The sequence below is a fragment of the Pelobates fuscus genome, chromosome 6 (genome assembly GCF_036172605.1).
Source record: "Pelobates fuscus isolate aPelFus1 chromosome 6, aPelFus1.pri, whole genome shotgun sequence".
NCBI lineage: Eukaryota > Metazoa > Chordata > Amphibia > Anura > Pelobatidae > Pelobates > Pelobates fuscus.
In genome coordinates, this window is record NC_086322.1 from 156,998,355 (window position 1) to 157,004,514 (window position 6,160).

A 6,160-nucleotide genomic window follows, 5' to 3' on the forward strand; every position below is an offset into this window, starting at 1 on the left:
ACTTTTAGGGCCCCCTCCCACTGCTCAGGGGTGGGGGTCGGGGGGGACAGTAGGTCTCCCCCTTGTTATTTTTAGGGCCCCCACCCACCGCTCAGGGGTGGGGGCCGGGGGGGACAATAGGTCCCCCTTATTGTTAATTTTAGGGCCCCCACCCACTGCTCAGGGGTGGGGGCTGGGGGGGACAGTAGGTCCCCCGCTTATTGTTATTTTTAGGGCCCCCACCCACCACTCAGGGGTGGGGGTTGGGGAGGGACAGTAGGTCCCCCTTATTGTTATTTTTAGGGCCCCCACCCACCGCTCAGGGGTGGGGGCCGGGGGGAACAATAGGTCCCCCCTTATTGTTAATTTTAGGGCCCCCACCCACTGCTCAGGGGTGGGGGCTGGGGGGGACAGTAAGTCCCCCGCTTATTGTTATTTTTAGGGCCCCCACCCGCCGCTCAGGGGTGGGGGCCGGGGGGAAAGTAGGTCCCACCCTTATTGTTATTTTTAGAGCCCCCACCCACCGCTCAGGGGTGGGGGCTGGGGGGGACAATAGGTCCCCCTTATTGTTAATTTTAGGGCCCCCACCCACTGCTCAGGGGTGGGGGCTGGGGGGGACAGTAAGTCCCCACCTTATTGTTAATTTTAGGGCCCCCACCCACTGCTCAGGGGTGGCGGCCGGGGGGACAGTAGGTCCCCCACTTATTGTTATTTTTAGGGCCCCCACCCACCGCTCAGGGGTGGGGGCTGGGGGGGGACAATATGTCCCCCCCATATTGTTAAGTTTAGTGCCCCCACCCACCGCTCAGGGGTGGGGGCCGGGGGGACAGTAGGTCCCCCCCCTTATTGTTATTTTTAGGGCCCCCACCCACAGCTCAGGGGTGGGGGCCAGGGGTGACAATAGTTCCCCCCTTATTGTTAATTTTAGGGCCCCCACCCACCACTCAGGGGTGGGGGCCGGGGGGACGACAATAGGTCCCCCTTATTGTTAAATTTAGGGCCCCCACCCACCGCTCAGGGGTGGGGGCCGGGGGGGACCAGTAGGTCTCCCCCATATTGTTAATTTTAGGGCCGCCACCCACCGCTCAGGGGTGGGGCCAGGGCGGACATTAGGTCCCCCTTATTGTTAATTTTAGGGCCCCCACCCACCGCTCAGGGGTGGGGCCAGGGCGGACATTAGGTCCCCCTTATTGTTAATTTTAGGGCCCCCACCCACCGCTCAGGGGTGGGGGCCGGGGGGGACAGCAGGTCCCCCCTTATTGTTATTGTTAGGGCCGCCACTCAGGGGCGGGGGCTGGAGGGAGGACAATTGGTCCCCCATTGGTATTTAGGGCCCCCACCCGCCGCTCAGGGATGGGGGCCGGGGGGAGGACAATAGTTCCCCCCTTATTGTTAATTTTAGGGCCCCCACCCACCACTCAGGGGTGGGGGCCGGGGGGACGACAATAGGTCCCCCTTATTGTTAAATTTAGGGCCCCCACCCACCGCTCAGGGGTGGGGGCCAGGGGGGACCAGTAGGTCTCCCCCATATTGTTAATTTTAGGGCCGCCACCCACCGCTCAGGGGTGGGGCCAGGGCGGACATTAGGTCCCCCTTATTGTTAATTTTAGGGCCCCCACCCACCGCTCAGGGGTGGGGGCCGGGGGGGACAGCAGGTCCCCCCTTATTGTTATTGTTAGGGCCGCCACTCAGGGGCGGGGGCTGGGGGGAGGACAATTGGTCCCCCCATTGGTATTTAGGGCCCCCACCCGCCGCTCAGGGATGGGGGCCGGGGGGAGGACAATAGGTTCCCCCTATTGGTATTTAGGGTCCCCCCCGGCCCCCACCCCTGAGCGGTGGGTGGGGGCCCTAAAAATAACAATAAGGGGGGACCCATTGTCCCCCCTGGCCCCCACCCCTGAGCGGTGGGTGGGGGCCCTAAATTCAAAGGGGGGGAACCCTAGTCACCCCTCCCCCCCAAAAAAAAAATATCTCCTTACCTACCCCCCTCACCCTAAAATTAATGAGGGGGGACCTTTAACTAAAAACCTGTAAAAAATTTTAGATAAAAACAACTTACCATTCGAAATACCATAATGGATTTCAAGCCATCCAATCACAGTGCTCTGTGTCATTTTACACAGCGTGGGAAAGTTCTTTGGAATTTTCCCACGCTGTGTAAATTGACAAAGAGCACTCTGATTGGCTTAAACCAGCCAATCAGAGTGTTCTTAGCCTAATTGCAGGGCGTGGCAAGGCTTTATAAGCCTTCTCCCGCCCTGCAGAGCTCAGTCTGCGCGGAGCCCTCCATGGGTGAACATGGATTTTTTTTTTGTGCGCTCGTTTTTTTTTTTTTTTTTTTTTAATTGCGTCGGTTATTATGGTTTTTTATTTGGCCTTTTTGGGGGCTGAAAAAATAAGATTTTAGAAGAAAGACAACATCGAATGGTAAGTTGTTTTTATCTATTTTTTTTTTACAGGTTTTTAGTTAAAGGTCCCCCCCCCCTCATTATTTTTAGGGTGAGGGGGGTAAGTAGGGAGAATTTTTCTTGTATTCGCAGTTCATGTACAGTCCTGTCCTGTCCTGCCCTATCCATGTCCTGTTAATGTTTCCCTCATGTATTGTGTACATGTTCTGGGTGCTTCCTGTCCTGCTCCGGTTCTGGGTTCTTCTAGTCTTGTCTTATCTTGTTTGGTGCTTGTTTATTTGGTACTGGATAAATATCAGCATATCATCTAACTCCTGGCTTCCGCTTAAGCTGCATCAGGGCCCTGGTATGAGGTTGCACAAGCCCGGGTGCTCAACACTAGAGGGCGTGTGGTTACCCTGCACCAGACCCTGATAGTCCTTTTCCACGCATATATATATATATATATATATATAAAATCTACGTATATATATATATATTGTTTTATTTTACACTGTCTTAACTTTATTTTCATTTATTTCAGGCAGCAGGGGGTCTACCTGTCATTCCAGGCACTCCCCCTGCTGTGAACGGCTATTCCGTCCATGTTATCGTGAGGTCCTCGCAAGGTGCCAGGCAAGTTACCCATTGCGATCGCAGGCGTGGGATCATCAGCGAGCAGGTAAGTCGGTGGGGACGTCCTGTGCTGTCCACCAGCGTTTAGAGCCGGGTCCCCAAGGACGGCATAGCATGCCCACCATCATGTGAATAAGGGTAATGCTAGAAGCGCTAAGTGTTGCACCAACTTAGAATTCTCCTCTGATATCAGGTTCACATAAAAAGAATTAGAGATACAGACAATAGTGAAGCACCTATGTATAAACCTATATACCTATGTATACGTAGGGATCAATAACACCTTTAATAAGGTAAAACAACTTGTGTAGATCTATATCAAAGATGGCAAAGTATAAAATATCTGATGTATTAAAATTAGTTAGAATTTATTAACATAAAAAAATGTCTCAATAGATCTCAAATACAATCAGTATATTTTACATATGGAGTTCTACTATTGTGATAAAAATCAGACCCTTACTATATGCCAGAAGGTGAGTGTATGCAGCTAAATGCTGCTATCCACGAGGGCTTTATTTCACTCTAGAACTGGCTGGAGTCTCTGTGTGGTGTGAAGATACAGACTCCGGCAAGGTGATCGCCTGGCCGATCAGATGGTGTAGCAAATATTGCAGTTTTTCCCAATGCTGAACTTCGCGGGTCTAGGGTCTGTATACCACCCACCTTATGGTGTCACCATGTCTACGCGTTTTACCACAGTCTTCTTCAAGACCATCAGCAGGGGAGGACTAAGCACGCTGGCAAATCGGTCATGGACTGAGGGCCCGAGACTCTGGGGGGACTACCACTGCTGCAGTGCAGTAATAGTTGAGCTGGGGAGTTAAACAATCTTCCCAGCCAACCTTCACTCAGTAAGGGGCCTGCAGAGCTGTCCGCGGGCCCCTGCTGCTAAAAATATAAACCCCCTTGCTGGGCATGCTGAGGGACAGCAAAGGGGCCTTTGCAAAGACCCCATTACTGCCCCTCAGTGTGCCTGTCTCCATGTAAATTTGGCAGAGGCTCCAAGAGCACAGTCACACTGAGCATGCAGGCAGCTTGTAAGACTGCTCATGGCAGCTCTGTGCTGCATGAAGTGACATAATCAGTCACAGTGTAACAGGCAGCATGACAAGATCCTGTGCCTTGGAGCAGGGTTACAGGCAGCATGACAAGATCCTGTGCCTTGGAGCAGTGAAGGACCTTCCAGGAGTTGAGGATGGCACAAAAGCCGAAAATTAGCTAGGAACACTTAAGGAACCCTAACAGCCAGACCAAGCTAACCATAAGTTGTGTAGAGCACGTGGTTGTTGTAAGAAGGGAGGTAGTATCGTATAGCAAGTCTCTTGCATGGTGACTTGAAAAACATAAATGCGGAACAAAAAACTGTGGCATGATTAATTAGACATAGAGTTGATGGTAAGATAAGTGAATAGAAAGTTATAGCCAAAAGAAAATGTGTGCAGAGGTCCAAAACCAAAATCCCACAAGGGACTTCATAATCCAGAACTATGACAACACGGTGAAAATGCAACGGCGAGATTGACGTTAAGGTAGGTAAAGTAAGTGCAAACAAAGAAAACGTTACCTGCGCTCTGGACTAAATCCCCATGTACATTTAAACAAAATGGAGGCTCTTTATTTTTATTCCAATGGCCATTTGAATATATAAGCTCACCAGCCACGTCAAGGCAAGCCTCAAAAGGTGAGGTTTTTTTTTCTACACTAGCCATTAGATATCTTGCCTTGTTTCTGTACTGGATACATATCTTCCGCAGAGCCTTCCTATCCAGTTCCTGGGACGTCTGCATATAATCTAGCTCCTAGCTCTTGGGATCCACAGTGGCTGCATCAGGGCCCTGGTATGTGGCCGCACAAACACTGGTGCTTAACACCAGGGGTCGTGTGGTTACCCTGCACCAGGCCCTGATGGTCCATTACCACGCTGAGACTCCCTTCATCATCAGGCACTCAGGGGTCCCTGTCTCCGTACCGCCCCCCATGACAGATGGCCGTAGGCACTTGGAGTTTGTGGAGTGGACTTTGCATCTTTCCTGACCTGTTCTGTCTGTGTCGTGTCCTGCCTGGTTCTTCTTCATGCAAAAGATCCTGTATCTGGACCAGTCTGCTGGATATGGCTTTCTTATTTTTGTTGTGGAGGAGGTCGATTGGCTAAGTGGTACGGTGGTCGCATCGGTGGATCTCGGTCCTGGCTGGTGGTTCCTTTGCAGGAGACCTTTCCAAAGGAATTAAAGTAGTTCGGAATGGCATTGTGAGCCGCAAACTACTTTCCTGCTGTGTCGGGGAATCCTTGCCTCTGGTAAGTCTTGAGGACTTACTTGCTGGATCCTCGCTTCTTTCCTGGCCTCTGCCTGAATGCTGCTTGTCATGCTCGGAGGTCACTCCTTAAGAGGGGAGTTATGTAACATCCTGCTCTGTTCTGCGGAGATGTCTGGCCTTGGCTTCTGGTATCGAATACTCTTTACAATTCTTATTTAGTTTTTCTTGTTTTTTCTGGTTTTCTATTCCATGTCTGGTTTTCTTTATGCTGGGTTTTCTGGGTTCATTCCTTTATTCCGTTCACGGAATTCCAAGTCTCCTGGATTCCTTTATATGGTTGTTTTTATGTTGCCACATCCGTTCCTTTTCCATTAATCCTTTTGTTTCAGTTGGTTCCTGCAGGCGGTTGCTACTAGTCCTCTGCCTTTTCTTGCAAGTAAGTGCTGTGTGTGTTTTATTATTGTTTAGTTCGTAATGCATATTTAGGCAGTTAGTTTCCCACCTTTATTGGAGTACTTTGCCGCATTGTATTCCCAGTTCATGTACAGTTCTGTCCAGGGCCGGTGCAAGGATTTTTGCCGCCCTAGGCAAAAAATTTTTTGCTGCCCCCCATATGTCCTGCCCACCATGTGACATCATAATGCCCCGCCCATATGCTCTGCCATATGGGCCAACGCCAGTCTTCACAAAGTGTATTTTATCTGAAAAGACAGCGTGTTTACATTAAAAAGCCTACAGGCACAGGCTATAGACACCAGAACCACTACATTATGCTGTAGTGCTTCTGGTGAGTCATTTATTACACGTGAGTTTACAGAGGAAGAGGTTCTATTTCAACTGTCAAAAGTAAAGACAAATAAGTCAATGGGACCTGATGGAATACACCCAAAGCTATTAAA